We start from the raw sequence: 22,901 nt of genomic DNA, 5'->3' as shown, positions 1-22,901 counted from the left end.
CCCTCATGGTGCCAAGATGGCTTCTGCAGGTGCAGCCATCACATCCGTAGTCGAGACAGAAAGAAGGAGGGAGGGCAGGAGAAGTACCTGCACCAGCTGGCTTCTACACATGTCTCATCGGCCAGCACTGCATCCCATGGTCGCCACTAGCTGCAAGGGAATCTGGGAAGGCATGGCTTTAGCTTTCTGGACCCTGGAGTAGAGGCAGGTTGGCTAGAGGAGAGTCTGGGTGGAGTCGGAGTGAGCCAACCTAGAGGCTCCTCCTCAAGGCCCCAGGGCTCCTTCACTGAGCCCTCTTCCTCCTCCCACAGCCTCACTGTCGGACTCCTGGGCACCTTCTCTGGACCTCTGCTGTCTTGGGCAGGCTTATCAGCTGCTGGAGGACTCCAGATGCCTAGCCCTGGGCCCACTCTCCCTCCTGTTTGCTCAGCCATCTGTGCATCCCCTCCACCTGATGTCCCACGGGCGTCTAGCCCTTTACACAACCTCCCTCACATCACAGTTAAGCCTGGAGTCAACATCAGACTTGCCCGATTCTATCAGACTTGCCCAGAGTCGGCTGCCATACTCGGTATCCAGGACCCGAGAATCGTGCTGACACTTGTAATTACGGAAGGAAGGACAGCTACCTTCTAGAGCCTCGCCGTTGGAGGAGAGGCAAGTTGGGGGAGGGCTGGTGCATCTGGAGGGAGAGAGTTTTGGAAGAAAGATTGCACTGTTGCCGTGGACTCCACTTCTAGTTTTGACTAAAATTCTTATGAGCCCACAGTGTGATTTATTTTTTTATCCACCTGCCCTCTAGGCTTCAGGGCCCTAAAATGATCCCAGGAGCGGGCCTGTGATTTCCCAAGGCCTAGCCGGACCTTGTGGCCTCAGATGGTCCCCAACCTCCAGAGGGTGTGAGGGTAGCCGGCAGTATATCCCTGACCTTCCCTGACCTTGCTCGGAAAATAGTACAAAGTAAGCACACAGATGTGTTAAAAGAAAGGCAAGGCAAGGGAGGGGGGGTGGGCGGAGAGAGAGAGACACACACACACATGGCCGGGAGTGTAACCTCAGGTCACCTCCTTCTGTGGGCCTCAATTTCCTCTCCAGCAAAAGAAGGCTTGGATCGGATCACTCCCCAGGCCTCTTCTAGTCCTGACATTCTGTGATTTTCTAATTTCCTTCAGACTCTGGGGGCCTGCAGACCCCATGCTAATGTGGATGAATAAAACATAGGCATATCCTAAAGCTCTAAATATCGCAAGTATTTGTTCTGGATTTGTTCTCACTTAACTGCGTGGCAAGCAGTGCCCAGCTGCGGCTCTGCGGCCTCCCGTTTGGATGGTTCGAGGTTGGCCGGGCTCCCTGAGGAGGCCGATGGCGAGTGGCAGCCTCAACCGCAAACCCACCTCATCAGTTCCCCTGCCCTTTGGCCTTCCAGGCCCTGGTCCCACCACCCGGGGGACATTTCCCTCAGATGTCTGCACTGGCACCTTCACACGTGACCTGTCCACCGGGATCCACGCTGGGAGGCAGTCTGTCGCCCACTGTAGTGAGACCCTTCAGGCGGTCAACAGTGGCCCTCTGGAGGCCGCATATCCTATGTCTCTTCTGTGGGAACTCAACAGATATAACTGGGTTTCTTATTTTTAAGTTTTTTTTAAAAATTACTTTTTAGAGCAGTTTTAGGTTTACAGAAAATACAGAGTTCCCATGTCCCCCTTCCCCCCCCTTCCCCTGTCATTAACATCTTGCATTAGTTGTGGTACATTTATTACAACTGATGAGCCAATATTGGCCCATTATTATTTACTGAAGTCCTGATTTACATTCGGGTCCACTCTCGGTGTTTCACATTCTGTGGGTTTTGCCAAATGCATAATGTCGTGTATCCGCCATTACAGTATCATATGGAACAATTTCACTGCCCTAAACACTCCCCGTGCTCCATCCGTTCATCCCTTCCTGCTTCCCTGCCCGCTTCCCTGCCCACAACCCCTGGCAACCACTGATTTTTTGATTTTTTTATTTTTAATTGAACTATAGTTGAGTTACAATGTTGTGTTAGTTTCAGGTGTACAGCAAAGTGATTCAGTTATACATATATGTATATATTCCTTTATATATGTATATGTACACATATATATTCTTCAGATTCTTTCCATTGTAGGTTATTACAAGATATCAAGTATAGTTCCCTGTGCTATACAGTAGATCCTTGTTTGTCTCTTTTATGTATAGTAGCGTGTGTCTGTTAATCCCAAACTCCTAACTTATACCCCCTGTTTTGCCTTTGGTAACCATGTTTGTTTTCTATATCTGTGAGTCTGTTTCTGTTCTATAAATAAGTTCATTTGCATCATTTTTGTTGACTCCACATATAAGTGATATCATATATTTGTCTTTCTCTGTCTGACTTCACATAATCTCTAGGTTCATCCATGTTGCTGTAAATGGCAATATTTCATTCTTTTTTATGGCTGAGTAATATTCCATATTACTCCATATGGTGTATATATATCCCACATCTTCTTTATCCGTTCATTTCTTGGTGGGCACTTGGGTTGTTTCCACGTCTTGGCTATGGTAAATAGTGCTGCTATGAATATTGGCGTGCATGTATCTTTTCAAATTAGAGTTTTTGTCTTTTCCGGACATATGCCCAGGAGTGGGATTGCAGGGTCATATGGTAGTTCTGTTTTTAGTTTTTTAAGGAACCCCCATACTATTCTCCATAATGGCTGTACCAATTTACATTCCCACCAGCTCAACCACGGATCTTTTTACTCTATAGTTTTGTCTTTCCCAGAATGTCATATAGTTGGAATCATACAGCATGTAGCCTTTTTAGACTGAGTTCTTTCACTCCTAGCAATATGCATTTAAGGTTCCTCCGTGTCTTTTTTGTGACTTGATAGCTCATTTCTTTTTATCACTGAATAATATTTCATTGTATGGATGAAACACTCAATAGATGTGATTTTTGATCAATTGGTATTGGTAGAAAAGACCAAAAGTACAAGATGAACAGCAATCTTCCAAACACAGAGTCTGTAAGAAAGCTAGATTTCAGGATGGTTCTGGGTAATGTACACAGTGTGGCCAACAGAGAAAATCCAGCAACCTGAGAGTTGCATTTTTAAAAAAAATATTTATTTATTTTTTGGCTGCATCGGGTCTTAGTTTCAGTGCATTTCAGCACGTGGGCTCTTCGTTGTGGTGTGCGGGCTTCTCTCTAGCTGTGGCGCCTGGGGTCCAGAGCGCATGGGTTCTGTAGTTGTCGTATGTGGGCTCTTTTGCCCCATGGCATGTGGGATCTTAGTTCCCCGACCAGGGATCGAACCGGCGTCCCCTGCATTGCAAGACCGATTCTTAACCCCTAGACACCAGGGAAGTCCCCCTGAGAGTTGAATTTAGAGTATTGGCTATGAGGCAAATTACTTTTATTACAGAAAAGTTCTTTCTTAAATAATTGCATTTAAAACAGGATTCAATTAATTTTTCTGCAACATCTTAGGCATGCATTCACACTGGAAATTATCTATACCATGTTAGATATTGTGCAAACAGGGACACTTTGGAGAGTAAAGGGGGATGCTATTAATAATTACGCCCAAACAACAGATGGAAGCCAGGACCATCCCAGATAATATATAGTCTTTCTATTTATGACTAGTATCTGTCTTCTTAAAATAGCTGAGGGGACATAGGATATTTTTGTGTTTCTCCAAAAGTATTTGACGATGTATGAGTTAAGCTTACACTAGTGGTGGTGACACTTCAAGGAGTAAATCCCAGTTTATTTTTCACTCACATGAAGTCCAAAACACATATTGCTGATTGGTGGGAATGGGAGATTGGGCGGGGGGTGCTCTGCTCCATGCAGTCATGCAGGGACCCAGGCTGATGGAGTCTTCTGCCAAGTTCCATATGTGTCTTTCAAGTAGGGTGACCAATCATTGTCTGGGAATGAGGGGTTTCCTGGGGTGCAGATTTTCAGTGCCCAAACTGGGACAGTTTCTGGCAAACCAGGACAGTTGGCCCTCTTTCCTATTTCCAAGGTTGCCCTGAAGATTGACATCCAACTGATCGGGAGGGGAAGAGAGAGAGTGGAGGACGGCAGGCTTGTAGGAGCCAGACCACTCGTCACTTCTGCCTGCTTTCTGTTGGCCAGAACAGTCTCATGGCCACACCCAGCTGCAAGGGAGACTGGGAAATGTAGTCTAGCTGTGTGTCCAAAAGAAAAGAGAAATTGGTTTGGTGATGAGCTAGCTGTCTCTGCCATGGAGGGGAAATGAATAATGTCTTGCTTTACTCCTAGGCCCTCGGACTGAGATTGACTTCTTTCTTAGCTGGCATATGCCTGGGAGGGCTTAGTGCCCACCCCCCGCCATCTCCCTTTATAAATTTAAGTCTCATTTGCCTAGCAGTCAACAGAGTCAACTCTGAGTGTCCACATGGCCCAGGCCTCTGCTCATGGGCAGTCTGGAGCACTCTGGGGTTCTGGGGAGGTCAGGGGCATGGACTGTGGAGGTTACACCCGGCAGCCACAGAAACTCACTAGAAGGGAATGAGGTTGCAAAGCAGGGAGGTGCCACATCGGAGGATCTGGTTGCACTGAAAACTGAAAACTTGTGGTCTGTGAAGCCGCTGTGATACCTTCCAGCACCCGTGTTGAATATACGTCTAGCAATGTAATCAGTCTTCAACATGACTGCTTTTTTCCAGGCCGAAACCATCAGTAGATCATTTGGTGCAAGCCGAGCCTTTCCATGCATTAGCACCCTTAACAACCCTTACCTCTCCTAGCAGCCTTGAGAAGTGGGTTAAGGCTATTAGCCCCAGGCTGGAAGCTACTGTGTGCAGTGACACCACGTGCTTGACTCGTGCAAGCTCTGTCCTCCCCTGGGTGCCCTCGATGCAGCCAGGGACTTGTCTGGAAGATCGTTTTCAGGTATTTGACTCCAGGGCCTCAGGCGTAGGGGATCCCTGCCCTCCCTGGTGAGGGGGAGTTTGGGCCAGAAGCAGAGAAGGAAATGATGCTAATTTCACTCCTTTCCCCTCCTGTGGGAGGCAAGACTTGGAGCCAATGTGGGTGGTTGTCAACAAGACCCCCCAGGACAACCCCAGCTAGAGGGACCTTGGTTTCTGCAGCCCTCACCCAAGAGACCAAGGGCTGGCTCTTCAGAGCCTGGGCTTGTAACCCAGGCCTTTCCTTCCATAACTCTCTCTTTGGGTCAAAGACTTGGTTGACCACTGTGTTCGTTTCCTGTGGCTGATGTAACAAATTTGGTGGCTTAAATCAATTACCACAAACTTGGTAGCTCACAGTTCTGGAGGCCAGAAGTCGCAAATCAGAATCACTGGGCTGAGATCAAGGTGTCAGCAGGGCCGCTCTCCGTTTGGAGGTTCCATGGGAGAATCTGTTCCTTGCCTCTTCCAGGTGCTGGTGGCTGCCAGCTTTCCTTGGTTGTGCCAGCATCACTCCAGTCTCTGCCTCTGTGATCACGTGGCCTTCTCCTGTCTTCTGTACTCTCTCTCCGCCTCCCTTTTGTAAGGACACTTGTGATAGCTTTTCAGATCCATCCAAGATAATCTCCCCACCTCAAGATCCTTACTTTAATCACACCTGCAAAGTCCTTTTTTCCCATATAAGGTAACATTCCAGGGATTAGGACACGGACATCTTTTTTTTTTTTCTGAAGGGGGCATTATTCCACTTCCCACAGCCGCTATAGCACAGAATACAGTTGACCCTTGAACAAGGCAGGGGTGAGGGGCGCCAGCCCTCCCTGCAGTCGAAAAATCCATGTATAACTCTATAGCCGGCTTTCCATATACACGGGTTCCGCCTCCGTGGATTCAACCAACTGCGGATCGTTTAGTGCTGTAGTATTTACCATAGAATAAAATCTGCGAATAAGCGGACCCGCGCAATTCCCACTTGTGTTGTTCAGCGGTCAGCTGTACTTCAAACAGCGTGAGACCCTCTCTGGGTATACGTGGTGGTAGTGTTCCGAACGCAAGTTCCTGTGCCTAACGCACAGTGAGGTCGAACAAACCAAAATGTCAGTTCGGAGCAGAAGATTTATGGCCGGACCGAGCTAGGAGAATGGGTGCCTTGTGTTCAAGAAGGACATGAACTCCCTAGTGGTTTTCAGGGAAAAGCTTTTATAGGCAAAATCTGGGGGGAAGGCTGCAGGGTGTGTGACTTTCTTCTGATTGGTTGGTGGTGAGATAACAGGGCGGTGCTCCAGGAATCTTGTGCAGTAGGAGGGGGTGGGAAGAGACCACCTGCCCTGTGCCTGATGCTCCTGTTGCAGGAAGGGGGACCCCTTCCAGGGCCCGAGGGTGGGAAATGAATCGTCCAAGGAGACACAAGTGCTGACAAAGTAAAAGACTTTTGGGAAGGGGCGCCTGGGAGGAGAGCAGTGGGGTAAAGAAACCCAGGAGAACTGCTCTGCCACGTGGCTTGCAGTCTCAGGTTTTATGGTGGTGATGTTAGCTTTCCGGGTTGTCTCTGGCCAATCATCTTGCTTGGTTTGACTCAGGGTCCTTCCTGGTGGTACCGGCATCTCTCAGCCAACATGGATTCCATTGTGAGAGTTTCTGGGACGTTGGCAGGACATATGGGCTGGCGTCTCCTCCCTCCTTCTTTAGGCCCCTCCCTAATTCTTCTGGGTTAGTTTTACAAGACATACTATGGACTGGCGTCTCCTCCCTCCTTTCAACCCTTCCTGAATTCTCCCGGTTAGTTTTCAGCAGCAGCGCCGCGTTCTCTTTTTTTTTTTAAATACATTTATTTATTTATTTTTGGCTGCGTTGGGTCTTCGTTGCTGCACGCGGGCTTTCTCTAGTTGCGGCGAGCGGGGGCTGCTTTTTGTTGCGCTGCGCGGGTTTCTCATTGCAGTGGCTTCTCTTGCTGCGGAGCACGGGCTCTAGGCGCACGGACTTCAGTAGTTGTGGCGCACGAGCTTCAGTAGTTGTGGCTCGCGGGCTCTAGAGCGCAGGCTCAGTAGTTGTGGCGCACGGGCTTAGTTGCTCCGCGGCATGTGGGATCTTCCCGGACCAGGGCTCGAACTCGTGTCCCCTGCATTGGCAGGTGGATTCTTAACCACTGTGCCACCAGGGAAGTCCCAGCACCACGTTCTTTATCGAGACCTCTTGTGAGACAACTCAGGCAAGCGGTTATTGTCGTGCCTGGCCAAGGCGGGTGGTTTCAGTGAACAGCTCCCTGACACCCCTGACCTCATTTAATTCTTCCAGGGCCCTTTGAGTGGGTACTATTAGTTCCACTTGGCACTGTGAGACTCAGAGAGGTTAAGTAACTTATTTAATGTAACACAGTGGGTAAGAGATGAAGCTGGACTTAAACAGGACTGTCTGACTCAAGAGTCCAGGTTTTTTCCATGGAAACACAGTTAAGTTCTGGAAGGGCTGGACTCAGTTGGAATGCAGAGGACCAAGCACGTTGATTTTCTCGGTTGTGTTGGAGAGTCTGGCCTTTTTGCCTGTGTGATATTCTGATTTATAATAAGAAATGTGTATCTGGTCGTAGTCCCCTTTTCTGGCACAGAACTCCTAAAACCCTTGGGGTTCCCTGGATGCTGAGAGCCGTAATGGTGTCTTTTGTTACGTTAATGAAGTGACTTGGAGAAAGCACCTAAGGATGAGGTCTGGTTGCCAGGAGAACCAAGGGAAGGATTAGAGGGTTGGAACTTGCAGTCCCATTCCCTGACCTCTGGGGATGGGAGAGGAGCTGGAGATTGAATCAATGCTCAATGCTTATGTAATGAAGCCTCTATAAAAACCAAAAAAAAAAAAAAAGGACAGAGTTTGAAGAGCTTCCAGGTTGGTGAACACATGGAGGTGTGGGGAGAGTGGTGAGCCCAGAGAGGGCATGGGAGCTCCGCGTCCTTTCCCCACACCTTGCCCTATGCATCAATTCCATCGGGCTGTTCCTGAGTTATATCCTTTTAAAATAAACTGATGATCTAGTTAAGTAAAATGTTTCTCTAAACTCTGTGAGGTGCTCTAGCAAATTAATCGAATCTGAGGAGGAGGTCATGGGAACCTCCAATCCACACCTAGTTGGTCAGAAGCACAGGTGACAACCTGGACTTGTGACTGGTGTCTGAAGCTGGGGCCGGGGGAGGGGGACAGTTTTGCAGGACTGAGCCCTTAACCTGTGGGATCTGAAGTTCTCTCTGAGTACATAGTGTCAGAATTGAGTTGAATTATAGGACACCAAGCTGGTGTTGGCATCAGGGAAGTGGGATTTGCTAGAACGGCCCTCGCTCACAGAAACCTGTAGTTTGGGAAGAAAAGGGATGACAGGGTGGAGGTTGAGGAACCTTTGCTTCCTAAGTGGCCACGTGGTTACCCATGCTTTGGAGCAGCAGTTCTGCTGCAATCAGTTACTAAAGATGGATCCAACTCCAAGGAAGCTGGTTCACGGGATGCATAAGGAAGTGCAAACTAATAAGAAAAAGGCCAAACATCCTATTCCCTTGGCTGTTGTTATCTGTAGTTGCAAAAGTAAAAGTGAGCGCTGGGTCTGACTTCGATGCTAGACCAGCTGAGATTTCAGTGAGTCTGAGCTTGGCACTAGCCTCACAGCCGTCTCCCAAGGTGAGAATCAAAGTAGGGGAAGGACAAGCTCGAGAAACTATTGAGGGCTTCCCTGGTGACGCAGTGGTTGAGAGTCCGCCTGCCGATGCAGGGGACACGGGTTCGTGCCCCGGTCTGGAAAGATCCCACATGCCGCGGAGCGGCTGGGCCCGTGAGCCATGGCCGCTGAGCCTGCGCGTCCGGAGCCTGTGCTCCGCAACGGGAGAGGCCACAACAGTGAGAGGCCCGCGTACCACAAAAAAAAGAAAAAAAAAAAAAAGATAAGGATTGACAAAAGGGCCAGGGTCCCTTATTTCGACTGCTCACTGGGTACCCGAAGCCTTTTGCACAAGAGTCAGTAAAATGGTCAGGGGTGGAGAAGAGGTTTATAGGACCCTTAATACGGGAATCCCATGGACCCGTTGATGAAGACCTCACTCGAGCTACAGCCAGACTGAGAGGATATAGAAATGTAAGGGTGGATAAGATGATGAAAGTTGGAATGCCTAAGCTGATGTTATGTAAAGAAGTTGAATGTTTTGTGGGAATGGCTATTATGTCTGGCTGGGGAACACTTCCCCTCCCTAGTGCTGTAAACTCCAAACCTGTAGATGAAGTCCTAAGAGAGGCTACACTGAGGAACATAATTGATGATGGAATTAAGGTAAATGTTGGTAGGAGAATTGGTATTTTGGAACAGGCTTTATGTGAAGTGGTGGTGTCTCTCTTACCTGATTGTGTCATGGGGACGGACATTGTATCTGACTGGGGAATACTCCCCCCACCGAGGATTGTAGAACAGAAGGCACGTGACTCCACTCCTCGAGCAATATTAACGGCACCTGCTAAATGGGAACCAGTAAGACTGCCTGAGCCCACACAGCGTGGGATAGAAGCTGGAGTGCCAGTGGGGACAAATCCTCTGTGCCATAGCCCTAAGTGGAATGTAGACTGGGACTTACGGCAAGGGTGCGTGAGCACTCCCGGCAACAGCAGGGACTTGGAACTAGAGAATTCCCGTCTGAGGGCTATTTACTACCTCGCAATCAGGCATTAATTGAAGCTACCCCTATGACTGAAGGATATAAAATGATCTTGAAACCGGAAATGCCCACAATGTCTCGGGTCGTGTCAGAAACACTCTAACGGGGATGGAGTGCCCAGAAGAGTTCCAGAACAATATGGAAATGGGTCACACAGGATGTTGTTGTTGGGAGAATGCAAGGAGGAGATAGGAGCAGGAAGCCTCTCTTCTCTTAAGATTGACTCTGGAACTGTGTGAGGAGCTGCTGGATTCTGTCATCACTTGGACAGTGCCCTGTAAACAGCTCTTGACTGACAGAGAAAGAGCTGCTTGGTTTGTGGACAGCAGTTCCGCAGTAAATGGACAACGTCCTCGATCGAGGAAGGTAAAAACAAATCAGCTTGGTGGGCTGAATTGCATGCTGATTTCCTAGCAGTGATGGAAGAATTGAGCAGTGGTAAAGCCCCTGTGTTTGGGTTTTTACTGACTCATGGGCAGCAGCCAATGGCCTGGCCATACAGTCAGACAGAGGGCAATGGAAACCTGGCCTATTAAAGGGATGCCCATATGGAAATCACTATGGGAATTTGAGGGGTGCATTAAAGGAGGACGTGTCGATGCTTCTCGGAAGAACCCCCTTCCAGGTTTGGGAGGTGACTGGAATCAACAAGCAGATATTCATCCCTGTGTGCTCGCTGGAGGTGGCCACCTGGGTCTGTGAGATGACTGGACGTGGGGACGCTGCAGCAACACAGAGATGGTCTGGATCTCCATGAAGTCTTCTTGTTCCCTCAGAGGCCCAAGATGCCAATGAGAGCTGTTCTGTCAGCAAGAGAGACAGAGAGTGCGGAGGGCTGCGTGGCAGATTCTGGTGGGAAGGCCTTGACCATAGCTGGCAAGTGAGGCTAAGGCTGGAAGCGCTGGGGGCTCCAAACGGGTCCTGACAGGCACGATGCTGACTCTGGCCTGGGCTGTGCATACCCGGCGGTAGATGCAAATGCTCAGGGTGTCAGGAAAGAACCCGAACGCAAGATAGCGCACCAATTTGGACATCCGAGCATCGTTTCTTCAGACCAAGGAGCACACTTCACCAGCTCATAATGTCCAAGGATGGACAGTGAGGTATCCTCCTCAGAGTCTGATAGAGAGTCGAAAGGGGCAGTTAGAACAGTGGTGGTCTATAACGGGGGATAGAAGCCTGAAGGGCTGGCTTCCACGCCTTCACGAGTGTGTGTTCACACGCACCGTAAACATGAGTGAGGCCAAAGGAGTCTCCCCACTGGGTAGATCTCTCTGTTTTTCTTTCTGGTGGATCTGGGAGGAATGACTTACATTATTTCCACTTACTTCATTGGCTAGAACCCCATCATATGACCTCAGTCTCACTTCAAGGGAGTCTGGGAAATGTAGTCTTTCTGTGACTCCAGAAAGAAGAAACTGCTACAGGATTTGGGGAACATATAGGATTATAGCTTTTCAGGACTCACCATTCTTGTTTATCTTTCCCCGCCAAGTGTCTAGTGCTCCCCCACTTGTCCCCTATGTCACCTGCCTCTCCAGATTTCATTTGCATTAAGGAATATAAATGACCAACAATAGCTTCAAACATGACCCCTCTTAGAGATCGTTGCACATTAAAGCAAATGTAAGCTTTTGGCTAGAGGGCTAATTCTTTGATGTGGGAATTTCAGGCACGAGTAGGCCAGTAAGGGAAATATTTGGGGTTTTCTGAAATGACAGACTGGGCTTGTCCTATGTGCCGTCTTTTATGCCATTTTGCCACCGCCCAGGGAACATTAGAGCGAGACATTTTGAAGTCATCAGGCTAACAGTGTGAGTGGCTGTGATATGAGATGACCCCAGATCATTGAAGCGTGATTTTCCTCTGTCTGCCCAAAGGTATTGATGTGAAGTGGGGACAAATTATTGTCCACCCCAGCTGATTTGGAATCCGCTTTCAAATCATCCATCTGTCATTCCTCCCTCTCTCCTTCCCTCCCGGAGAATGAAAGAGGTTTAATCCAGAGTGGGTCCATAATGAGCCTGGAGAGGGAATTGGGGAGGATTTCCCTGAGGTTCTGGGAAGACTGAGGTCTCTGTGTTGCTCACTGTCAGATTCTGGCTCACCCAAGGCTGTCTCTGCGCCTCCTTCTCATTATGAGCTCCCCTTTTGGTGGCTGCACCCATCCCCCAACACACATTCCAGCCCCGTGGTGCCTTTACGCTGTGGCCACCTAGTTAGGCTGGAACTACATTTCCCAAAATCCCCTTCGCTGCCCAGTTCCATGGTTCCACCTTGGGGTTTGCCGCAGGAGAAATTTGCATGGGATTTGGAAGGCTGAGGTGAAACGGCAGCCACTTTTACACTCTGCGATTCGGTGTGAGCCAGGTGCATGGGAGCTCTCCCGTGTTGTCGCTGATCTGCTGGCTCACCTTTTTGGCCCCAGGGCACAGCCAGGCCCTTAGGTTCTTCAGCTCTGGCTGGATCTTTGCCTTTGGTTTCTCTAGATCCTGGACCAAGTGCCCGTGCAGTTGTGGCTGACAGTGCCAGCTTTTCCTGCAGGTGACTCATACCATGGAGGTTAGAGGCTGCGAAATGTGGATTCTGGCTGCCACGGTGGGTGCCGGCTTACCTTTGCACGGCCTCACACCATCCTCCAAGATGGCTCCCAATGAATCTCGCCTCCAGGCATTCACACCCTTGAGCCATCCCTTCCACATTGTCCTGGTTTGGTCTGTGTCACCAATACGAGTATAGCAGAAGTGATGGCATGTCACTTACGAATTAGGTTATAAAAGACACTGCACCTTCTGTTTTAGTCTCTCTCTTCCTCCCTCCCACCCTCTTCTCTTCTTCTCTGAGATCTCTTGATTTGGAGAAAGCCAGCTGCATGTCAGGAGTAGCCCTATGGAGAGGCCCATGTGGTAAAAGGGCCTGTGAGTGAGCCATGCCCCAGTCAAGCTTTCAGATGACCACAGACTCCGACTGACACCTTGACTGCAACCCCATGAAGAGACCCTGAGCCAGAACCATTCTGCTAAGCCACTCCCAGAGTCCTGACCCTCAGAGACTGAGATAATAAGTGTTCGTTGTTTCAAGTAGCAGAATTTTGATGTAATTTGTTACACAGCAATATATAACTACCACCATGTCCATCTTTTCATCCCCACTACTGGCCTTGCTGCATTCAGACCCTCCACCAGACTAGTCAATGGTCTTACATGGGCAGCTTAATCAGCTCCCACAATAAATCCCTTATTCTGTATCACTCAGTGGTTCTGCTTCCTTGATCAAACCCTACATGATACCACAAGGAACTAATAGGAGAGATCCTCCAGTCTTTTCATCGTTGGTTTCCCCTGTAGCAGAGGTTCTCAACTTTTGATCAGAACCACCCAGAGAGCTTTAAAAAAAAATACCACTGTCTAGGTCCTATCTCCAGAAATCCTGATTTAATTGGTCTGAGGTACGGCTTGGGCATCAGAATCTCTTAAAACTCCTGGGTGCTTTTAATATGCAGACAGGGTTGAGAACCACTGACCAGTCCTGCCAGGTCCCCACTTCTCCATCCTTCCTTGAACCGGGGCATGGGCACCCAATCTAGGCACCTATGGTGACTTTTCTTTGGAGACTGACACCTAGAAGTAGGGGCCATAGGAATCTTTTCACTGGTGGAGTTTTCACTGCAGCAAGACTGAGTTGCCAGGGCAGCAGGGCAACGTGGCAGTGGCCTCTGGGGTCTGGTTCCGGTTCTTTAACTCCATCACCACTGCTATCAGTGCTGTGAAAATTACTCCATAGCTTCTTTTTTTTTTTTGCGGTACGCGGACCTCTTGTGGCCTCTCCCGTTGCGGAGCACAGGCTCCGGACGCGCAGGCTCAGCGGCCATGGCTCACGGGCCCAGCCGCTCGGCGGCATGTGGGATCCTCCCGGACCGGGGCACGAACTCTCAACCACTGCGCCACCAGGGAAGCCCTTGGCAATGATTTTTTGAATCTGACGCCAAAAGCAAAAGCAACAAAAGCAAAAATAAACAAGTGGGACTACATCCATAGCTTCTTGATTCCATTTTTCTGCCTTGATCAGGGGACCTTTAAGTTCTGTTCCAATGCTGAGAGTCTGGATCTGGGAACTAAATTTTATATTAACTCCCCAAATGACCCTAAGAGTACCCAGCCCCTCCATGGGCCTCAGTTTCCTCGTCTGTCAAAGAGAGGACTGTGTTAGGTGTGCTCCAGACCCTTTGTCTTGGGTTGGGTTGCCTGGAAACAGGCTCTAATGTGATGTGTGTGTAGGCTGTTTCTCGGGGACTCCCTTTAGGGTCAACATCTAAGAGAGTGAGGGAAGCAGGATTGGGCAGAAGAGGGCCCGAACTGTGATACAGTCACGACAGAGGCCTCCCATGATCCCCTGGGAGCCTCGGAACTGGTGTGGTCCTTCAGAGTTGTCACGAATTGAGGCGAGGGGGTTGAGCCTTTGTACCCCCAATCAACCAGTCATTGAATGTGGTCTGCACCCAGGGAAGGGGAGTGTGACTTTGAGTGAGGCAGTTCTCTTGGGCTGAGGGCAATTCCTGGAGGGGCATTTAGTCGAGAGCTGTCAGCTGGAGGAATGAGTCTCTCTGTCTTGCAGGGGAGCGGGAATCCGAGCGGGATACCCTACTGAGTGCTACAGCCTTCCAGTTGGAAGATTCTGCGACCATATCCCTAACTCCAGGGTGATTGGTGGAGAACAGGGTGGACTTCTTACTCCCTTTGGCTAAGCATGACATCAGACACCCCGGGAGAGTAGCTGAAAGGTTCCAGGAGACCAAAATCTTGATTAAAGCACAACTGCCCCTAAAACCTCCCTCACCATTAGCAGAGGGAGAGCCGGAGGGAGGTGTAAAGTCAACTTGCTTCGAAGAAGCAAGGCCCTGGGGAAAAATTAAAAGCCACTCCTGAAGGAAGGAATGGCTTCCCGAAGGAAAGTCTACCAGGTATAACACTCAACTCCCTAGAGTACGGAAGATAACGGAGCTGTGAGGGGCTGTGGTCGCCATGGTAATGGCATCTCAGATTCCAACTGAATGAAACTACTGGCTGGCCTGTCAACCACCCAGCAGCTGTATTTTCAGTGGGAACCAGTCTCGGTGCTGGGCAGGGGCAGGGAGGAGAGACCACCTCATATGTGTACACAGTGGGCTCGTGGGGGCCTCGATGCTCATATGTGTGCCTTCACATATATGATTCTTTATAAGGGCATCTGTGGTCCTGAGTGTGGAAAACCAAGTCCAGTTGTATCTGTGTGTTGGTGTGGAGGGTGAGGTCTGCATGTCACATCCCCGCCCATAAGCTACAGGCAGAGCTGATGACTCCATGTAAGGGGCATGATTTAAGGGCCTCTTTGCCCTTCTTCAAAATATCGACAACTGCCATTGTCCACTCAGCATTAGAAAGCCGTTTCTTTGAATAAATTTTCTACCTTCCCCAGTTCTTTTTAAAACACAGATAATTAGCAGCTACCAGTCCACCAAGAATGGCGGGCTTCCCCAAAATATAGGCGAAGAAACAGAAGAAGCTGGACCTAGCTTAGCGCCTCTCATACGTATTTGTATATATTTATGAACGTGTGAATATTTGAATAAATGGAGGGAGGAGGGGGCAACCAGGAAAGACAGTGGTCTGATGGGGGAGTGGAAGGGAATGGAATCGGTCGCAAGTCCATTTCCATTTCCAATTCAGTTCCGTTTCTTGAGCACCTATGTTGTGCTAGCCATTGAGCTGGGGGCCAATAGGGGGGAGCAGGGCCGATTGGGGCCCTACCTCGGCAGCTCAGAGTCTTTGGGGGATGGGGGCTCCTTCATGGGTTTCCCTGGCGCCGGCCCGAGACCACAGTTCTTTATCAAGGCTGGAACCTCAGCCTCCTTCCGCAGCCTTCCGGGGCCTGGGTGCTGATTTGTCCCCTGTCATGATCATAATCTGTGCCTGTCTGGAAATTTTCAGCCACACCCGTCTACTAATCCTGTGTCTCAGGTGCCTGGCCCCAGAAGCAGACAGCAGGACAAGGACAATGACTTGGACACTGGGCAATCAAGACACGGAGGGGGGGCTTCCCTGGTGGTGCACTGGTTGAGAGTCCGCCTGCCGATGCAGGGGACGCGGGTTCGTGCCCCGGTCTGGGAGGATCCCACATGCCGCGGAGTGGCTGGGCCCGTGAGCAATGGCCGCTGAGCCTGCGCGTCCGGAGCCTGTGCTCCGCAACGGGAGAGTCCACAACAGTGAGAGGCCCGCGTACCGCAAAAAGGGAGGGAAGCCAGTACAGGGTGTATGTATTATGGGACAGGTCTCACTGTGGGCAACTGGGCTTAAATCCCCATGGGGACGTCTGGGACACAGTGGACAGCACCCCTCTCAGAACTGTCCCAACTGAAGGGCAAGGAAACTGGGGTGATTCTCCACCCACACCTGTTTGTTCTAGGCCGAGGGCTGCCCCTGGGAGACTGTACTCCCTGTGCTCACAGCCTGCCCCACTCACCAGCCAGGGAAAGCCCTTTGAGGAGAGCAAGCGAATGGCAGGCGCCACTGCGTGGCGGTTGGCACGGACCGGAATGATCAACGCCAACGGGATAAGGGTGGGGCACCACCAGCATCTGCTGCACCCCGTGTGGCCCTTCCAGCGGTGTGACCAGGCCAGCTGGTCCTCCTGGCCACAGCTTAACAGGCCCCGTGGTGACAGACTTCAGACCTCAGACCTGAGCTGGGTCAGGGCCAGAGAGTCAGGGCTTCTGAAACGTTTGTGGACTTGAACTGCCTGGACAGCCTCTGCCAGCCGCAGTCTGCGGATCAGGCAGTCCCGCTCAGCAGGGAGCTGAGGCCCCTCGCTCATCTTGATGCAAGCTCTGACTGTGGCTTGTCGGCCCAGGGCTTTGGTCCTCAAGAGACATCACCCCCTTCCTCTCCCCTTCCATCTTCTCCTGATTCCAGGCCAGGAATCCGCCCTGAGTGCTGACAAGCACTCCTGGGTTCTGCTTGCTCGAGCCCCAGCCCCTTGTCTCCCAAGGACTGTTTTGCACTTGGCCTTGTCACTTGGTTGAGGAAAAGTCCTCTGGCTCCTGTGCCTGCCGCCTCCCTGCTCTGAATGGAGGGGAGACCTTCCCTTCCTAGGTTATAGTCAGCTCCACCCCCTGCAAGCCTCCAATTAGTGGAGTAAGGATGGATGGAGGAGGGCGAATCAGAAGGTCGGGGCTCGGGCAGCACCCCCTTGGCTTCATCTCACGTTGCTAACTAACTTTCCTATTCTGTTCTGCTCAGATTCCCACCCATTTCCAGACTCTCTGGACGTTGAATTCAATTCAACAGCTGTCAGAAGACTTTCTGTGAGTCCGGGACTGTTCCAGCCTGAGGGGATAAGAAGGAAGTCAAGATGAGCCCCTGACACTCGCAGGTTGGAGGTGGGGGGCACATCCGAGCTCAGCATCGCCGTAAGTGATACGTCTGGTTTCTTTGGCTTTTGACCTGCCTGGGCCAGAGCTCAAAAAACCCTTATGACCTGGGAACATACTGGGCTTCTGAGCACCAGAAGATGGGCCCCAACCCAGGTGAATGTTCAGCCTGCAGGGGCCTTGAACTCTCCTGAGGTGGAGCCTCATGTCAATGGGGAATTTCTGTAGGAGCCCTTTGCGACAAGTGCCCTGTTCACCAAGGCGGGGAGGCGAACGTACAGTCTCCAGCAAGGTTGACAGGGAATGCCGGACTGTTTCACAATCTGCAGGCACTGATGTGTTGCCCCCTCTGGTCAGTGTGTGGTCTCTGTTCGGCAGTTTTGATGATGCAGTTGCTGGTATATATCCCCCACGCTTTTGCAGATGCTCTAGCAAGATCTGCCTTTCCTCTCCCCAAGGTAAAGTAAGTGGACTGCATTCTACCTCTACCATGTGGGCTCCTGCCACTGACCCCCAAGAGAACAGCTTTGCCCACAAGTAAACAGTTCATAAAGGAACCCCCAACTTTTGTTGGTTGTGAACTAAAAACTGCTCCGACTTCCTTGCCACAAAGGTCTGGCCAGTATTGCATTAAGGGCAGATAATCATGGACTGTGAAGGCTTTCAGGGACTTGGAAATCTCTTCATGCACCCTCCTTCCTCTCCTACCAAAGATCAGACCCTCCAAGATCTATGGAGACAGGAAACTCAGAATCTTTAGGAAGCACTGTAGAAGGGGGAAAACATTTATATTTCTTTTGTACAACTTTCCTTCCCCAACTGAGCCCCGCCCCACACCATGCCTTTCCTGGTGCCCATACTGAATAATTTTCATAGAGCTTTCACAAACATCATCTCATTCCCCTGCCCAAGCATATTGTGAGATCTGTGGAGTGAACATTATGATTCCCTTTATACAGATGAGGTTACGCAGTGAGGCTCAGAGAGCCCAAAAGACTTTGCCCCAGAGTAGACACCTGTTTTAGGTGAGATTCGGTACAGAGACTCAAAACAGCTGTGGCTTAAACAAAATGAAAGTTTACTCTTCTTTCCCATTAGAGTCTGGGGGTAGGCAGCTCTGTTTCGCAAAATCATAGGGACTAAAGATCCATCCTTTGTTCTGCCAAACCTAGCATGTGGTCCTCACCTACATGATCCAAGATGGCAGCTCCAGCTCCAGCCATCACATTTGCATTCCAGGCAGCAGAATGGAAGAATGGGTGAAGAATAAAAAGGGGGAAAGAGAAACATGCCCCTTCCCTTTAAGTACATGTCCCCAAAGCGGCACTCACCACTTCTACTTTCACTCTATAACTCAGTAACATGGCCGTACCTAACTGCAAAGAAGGCTGGGAAATGTAGTCTTTGTTCCAGATGATCATGTGCCCCGGTGAAAATTGCGGCTTCTATGTCTATGGAAAGAGGGAGAACACGTATTGGGGGATAACTAGTTGTTTCTGCTACAGTGACTTTGCCATCAAGGGGAGAAATCAGCTTTTCAATCAGATTTTTCTGCCTCTAAATTCTGCCTTCTTTCCTCTGCATGCCATGTGGTATCTCTTATGTGTAGTCTGATTCACAGAATCATAGAATTTCCTCACTGAGGAGCACTTTGTGGGGTCCTTTTATTTTCCCTTGAGTGGATGCCTGAATTAGCTCTAAAATTGCCTAGACAAATGGCCACTGCCTCTCTGGATCATCTCCTAGCCCAGCCCATTTGGGACTGGCTCGATTGTTAACAAAGATCTTTCTGTGATTGAACGCAAACCAGTTTCCCTGGTCCCTCTGCCCATTGGGCCTCATCCTGTCCTTTTGTACCTCTCAGAGAAGAAAGCGTCTACTCCTTCCTTTCCTCTCCTGCAGAATAGCTCTTCAGAGGTTTGAAAACAGACCATCCTAATCCTCTAGAGTCTTCTCTTCTCCAGGTTAAATATTCCATGTTCCACTAGCCAGCCCTCGGGTGACCTGGTGTCCACCATTCTAGACATCCTCCTGTTGATGCGGGCTCTCCTTCCCCTGGACATCCTTCTCTAACATGATGACTTCCACACTAGGACACACTCCACAAGGGCAGAGGGATCTCCCTGAAGACCAGACCTACAGGGTATTCAGCCCTCAACCACTCAACCACTTCAGCAAAAGGGACTTGTGTGGGGTAAATGCAGGGACTGTTAGAGGTCTCATTTAGCGTTCACACTCTAAATTCTCTGTGAAATGCATGGTGGGGATGGGGCCAGGATAGAGGACCCCACTACTCTGACATCTGGGATGCTTGTTCGGGGCTTCTTTAGTCTCTGAGATTCTAAGTGTTATGGACTGTGTATCTGTTTCCCGCCAAATTCATCTGTTGAAACCCTAATCCCCAATGTGATGACATCTGGAAATGGGGCCTTTGGGAGGTAGTCATGAAGATGGAGCCTTCATGGTAGGATTACTGCCCTTAGAAGAGACACAAGAGAGCCCCATCCCTCCCTCCCTCCCTCCCTCTCTCCCTCTCTCTCCCCCTCTCCCCCTCTCCCCCTCTCCCCCTCTCCCCCTCTCCCCCTCTCCCCCTCTCCCCCTCTCTCCCTCTCTCCCTGCCATGTCAGGAAACCAGGAAGAGGGTTCTCACCAGAACCCACCATGGTGGTACCCTGATCTCAGACTTCCAGCTTCTAGAACTGTGAGAAATGTCTGCTTCAGCCACCCAGTCTATGGTATTTTGTTTAGCAGCTCGAGCTAACTAAGAGATTAACAGCTGATTTCACATCAAAACCATAGAAACCAGAAGGCAGTGAGATGGCATATTCAAAGTGGTGAAAGAAAAAAAAACCCATCAACCAAGGATTCTGTATCTGGCAAAACTGTCCTTGCAGGAGGAGCACAGGCCCAGGGATGACATCTGGATGCTTGTATCAGTTAGGATTGAATTTGCAGCAGGTAACAGAAAACCTGGCTATCAGTGGCACACAGGATAAAGATTTTGTCTTTTTTCAAAAAAAATTATTTATTTATTTTTATTTATTTATTTTGGGCTGCGTTGGGTCTTTGTTGCTGCGTGAGGGCTTTCTCTAGTTGCAGCTAGCGGGGGCTACTCTTCGCTGCGGTGCACAGGCTTCTCACTGCGGTGGCTTCTCTTGTTGCGGAGCACGGGCTCTAGGCGCGTGGACTTCAGTAGTTGTGGCACGCGGGCTCAGTAATTGTGCCTCACGAGCTCCAGAGCGCAGGCTCAGTAGTTGCGGCGCACAGGTTTAGTTGCTCCGCGGCATGTGGGATCTTCCCGGACCAGGGCTCGAACCTGTGTCCCCTGCATTGGCAGGCGGATTCTTAACCACTGCGCCACCAAAGAAGTCCCAAGATTTTGTCTCTTGCAACAAAAAAATCCAGGTCGGCACGATGGCTCCACCATGTTGTCAAGGACCCAATCTCCTATTTTCTTGACTTGCCATCCTTAACATGGGACCTTTATCCTCATGGCTGCAAGATGGCTGCTGCACTTCCAGGGATTGCAGCTGTATTTCAGGCAGGAAGAAAGGGGAATGCAAAAGCCAAAGATGTTTTTAAAGGGGAAATATTCTCTTTTCCCTGGAAGCTCCAACTTGTGAGTTTTGTTGATACCTCATAGGCCAGAACTGGGCCACCTGTCCTCTGCCCAGCTGCAAGGGCAGCTGGGAAGAGAAGCATTCTGCTTTTCCAGCTTCTGTGGTCGAAGATGATGGAAATCTTTTTGTGAATGATTCGGGGTGGCCATTCCAGTGTGTGCCATGATGTTCTGCAAACTAGAGGAACCGGGCTCAATAGCTTCTTAACTCCTTTCCAGCTGGGATTGTGTGGGAATGGGGCTGGTAAGAGGCTGCATGAACTCACGGAAAAAAGCACTTTAAGGGCTGTGTCATTGTAGAGTCTGGAGTTTGAATCCTGGCTCTGCCATAACAAGCTGTGTGACCTTGGATAAGTCACTTAACATTGCCGAGTCCCACTTGTTTTGTGTGTAAAGTGGGGATAATAATACTCACTTGTCAAGAGTGCCGTGAGAGAGTCATGTGTCAAGTTCCTAGCACAGAGATGGGCCCACGGTAGGTACTCATCAAAGTAGTAGATGAGTCCAGCTGAGTCTGACTGGTGAGTTCCTTGGGGAGCCAGGTTCCTGCTTAAGCTTCACTCAGGACCAGGAACTGCCTGCTCTCTCCCTCCCCCCACCCCGATCACAGTCACTGATGGTGACCAGGAATGATCCAGGTCATGCTGGAGTGCCCAAGGGAGCGAACTAATTGGTCCGGGCAGAGATCCTTTGGGTCACCCAGAGAGGCAGCTCAGCACGGATAGAGGCCACCTCAGTGGATGTCAAGCATTCACCAGACAGTAGAGTGCAAATTGCAGGCAAGGTTTTAATCAGAGCAGGGCTGGTGGTGCTGAGACCATGCAGATGAAGTACAGCTCTGAGCCTGAGGGGCCGCCACTAAGGTGGCATGGGGAGGGGGGGGGACCCTGAGCCAGAGATGCTGAGGGCTTCCCCCGTTCCCACTAAAGGTTGAAGTCCTCCTGCCACGATTCTGGCTCCCTTTGCCGGGACTACTTACTTGGCTGATCTGAAGGAGGCCTGGGGCCTTTGATGACACTCGCGATGACTCAGAGCTGAACGAGGCTTGGACGCACTCATTGAGCTGCTTGGGCAGGGCGAGCTGGGGCTCTCGTCTGCCTTCTGAGGACCTATGGCTTGGGCCTTGTTATGGGCTGCATCGTGTCCCTCCCCCAATCCACACATTGGAGCCCTAACCACCGTTATCTCAGAAGATGACTGTATTTGGAAATAGGGCCATTAAAGAGGTAATTTAGTTAAATGAGGTCACGTGGATGGGCCCTAACCCAGTCTGACTGGTGTTGTCCCTATAAGAAGAGGAGATTAGGACACATATAGAGAGAAGCCTATTTGACAACACAGGGATAAAGTGGCCACGTACAAACCACCAGGAGAGGCCTTGGAAGAAACCAGCCCTGCCGACACCTTGATCTTGGACTTCCAGCCTCCAGAACCGTGAGAAAATACATTTCTGTTGTTTAAAGCGCTTAATCAGTGTGGCAGTCCAAGCTCACCGATACAGGCCCCTACAACCCTGTTCCGTGCTTTCGTCCTGAAAAGAAGAAGGATGCCAATTTGAGTTGATTGGCATTCATCATCCATCTTCTTACGTCTGTAAACTACCACATGCACCATCTCTATTATTATCAGGAAATGTTAATAATAATAGGCAACAGGAGCTGATTGTGGCTAATAGTGGGATCTGGAGAGTAAATATTTTGGAAGACTCTCTTTAAGAAAAAGAACACAAAATTGCAAATACAAAACCTAGTATGAAAGTAAATGTTTAAATGTGAAAAGAAATAACAGGTTACAAAATTTAAAGGCTCACAAAGACCTCAAACTTCATAAAATCCAGAAAAACTATATAATATTTTTAGTAATTAACAGTCTGAAATACTTTTATGATTCCTTTTTCTACTTTTTGGGGCTGCGCAGCTTTGATTGTCTTTTCATATGGTAATGATTTTTTAATATCTTTTTTATAGATACAATAGAAAGATCATTCAGCCTTCCCTGTAGCCTGCTTGATCTCCTTTTAATAAAATTATTAGCAGTGTTGTAAAGTTTCTTTTAGGTTCACAAGTTGTCATTGGTAATTAGTTTCCATTGTGGTGTAATCACAGAGGAGCACTTTGAAGCATCTGCAGATCTCCTTTCAGTTTGTTTTTGACTTCTACCAAGAGGCTTCTGTCTTCCTGTCCTATTTGAATCTTGGTATGATCAGTATTCTAAAAAAAAAAATACATCCACAAAATTA

The 22,901-nt window shown here is 49.6% G+C and overlaps 1 long non-coding RNA gene across 1 annotated transcript in view; it reads left to right on the top strand.

The window, feature by feature from the left end:
* Positions 1–22,901, top strand: part of LOC117310415 (uncharacterized) — a 261,394-nt gene that overhangs the window by 156,724 nt on the left and 81,769 nt on the right. The window contains exon 13 of the long non-coding RNA XR_012329167.1: positions 16,913–17,082. This is a non-coding gene — a long non-coding RNA (uncharacterized lncRNA). The remainder of the gene's footprint in view (positions 1–16,912; positions 17,083–22,901) is intronic.

Source organism: Tursiops truncatus, chromosome X (assembly GCF_011762595.2).
Source record: "Tursiops truncatus isolate mTurTru1 chromosome X, mTurTru1.mat.Y, whole genome shotgun sequence".
Lineage (NCBI taxonomy): Eukaryota > Metazoa > Chordata > Mammalia > Artiodactyla > Delphinidae > Tursiops > Tursiops truncatus.
Note: the sequence above shows the minus strand (reverse complement) of the source record. Positions and strands in the feature narration are given on the sequence as shown.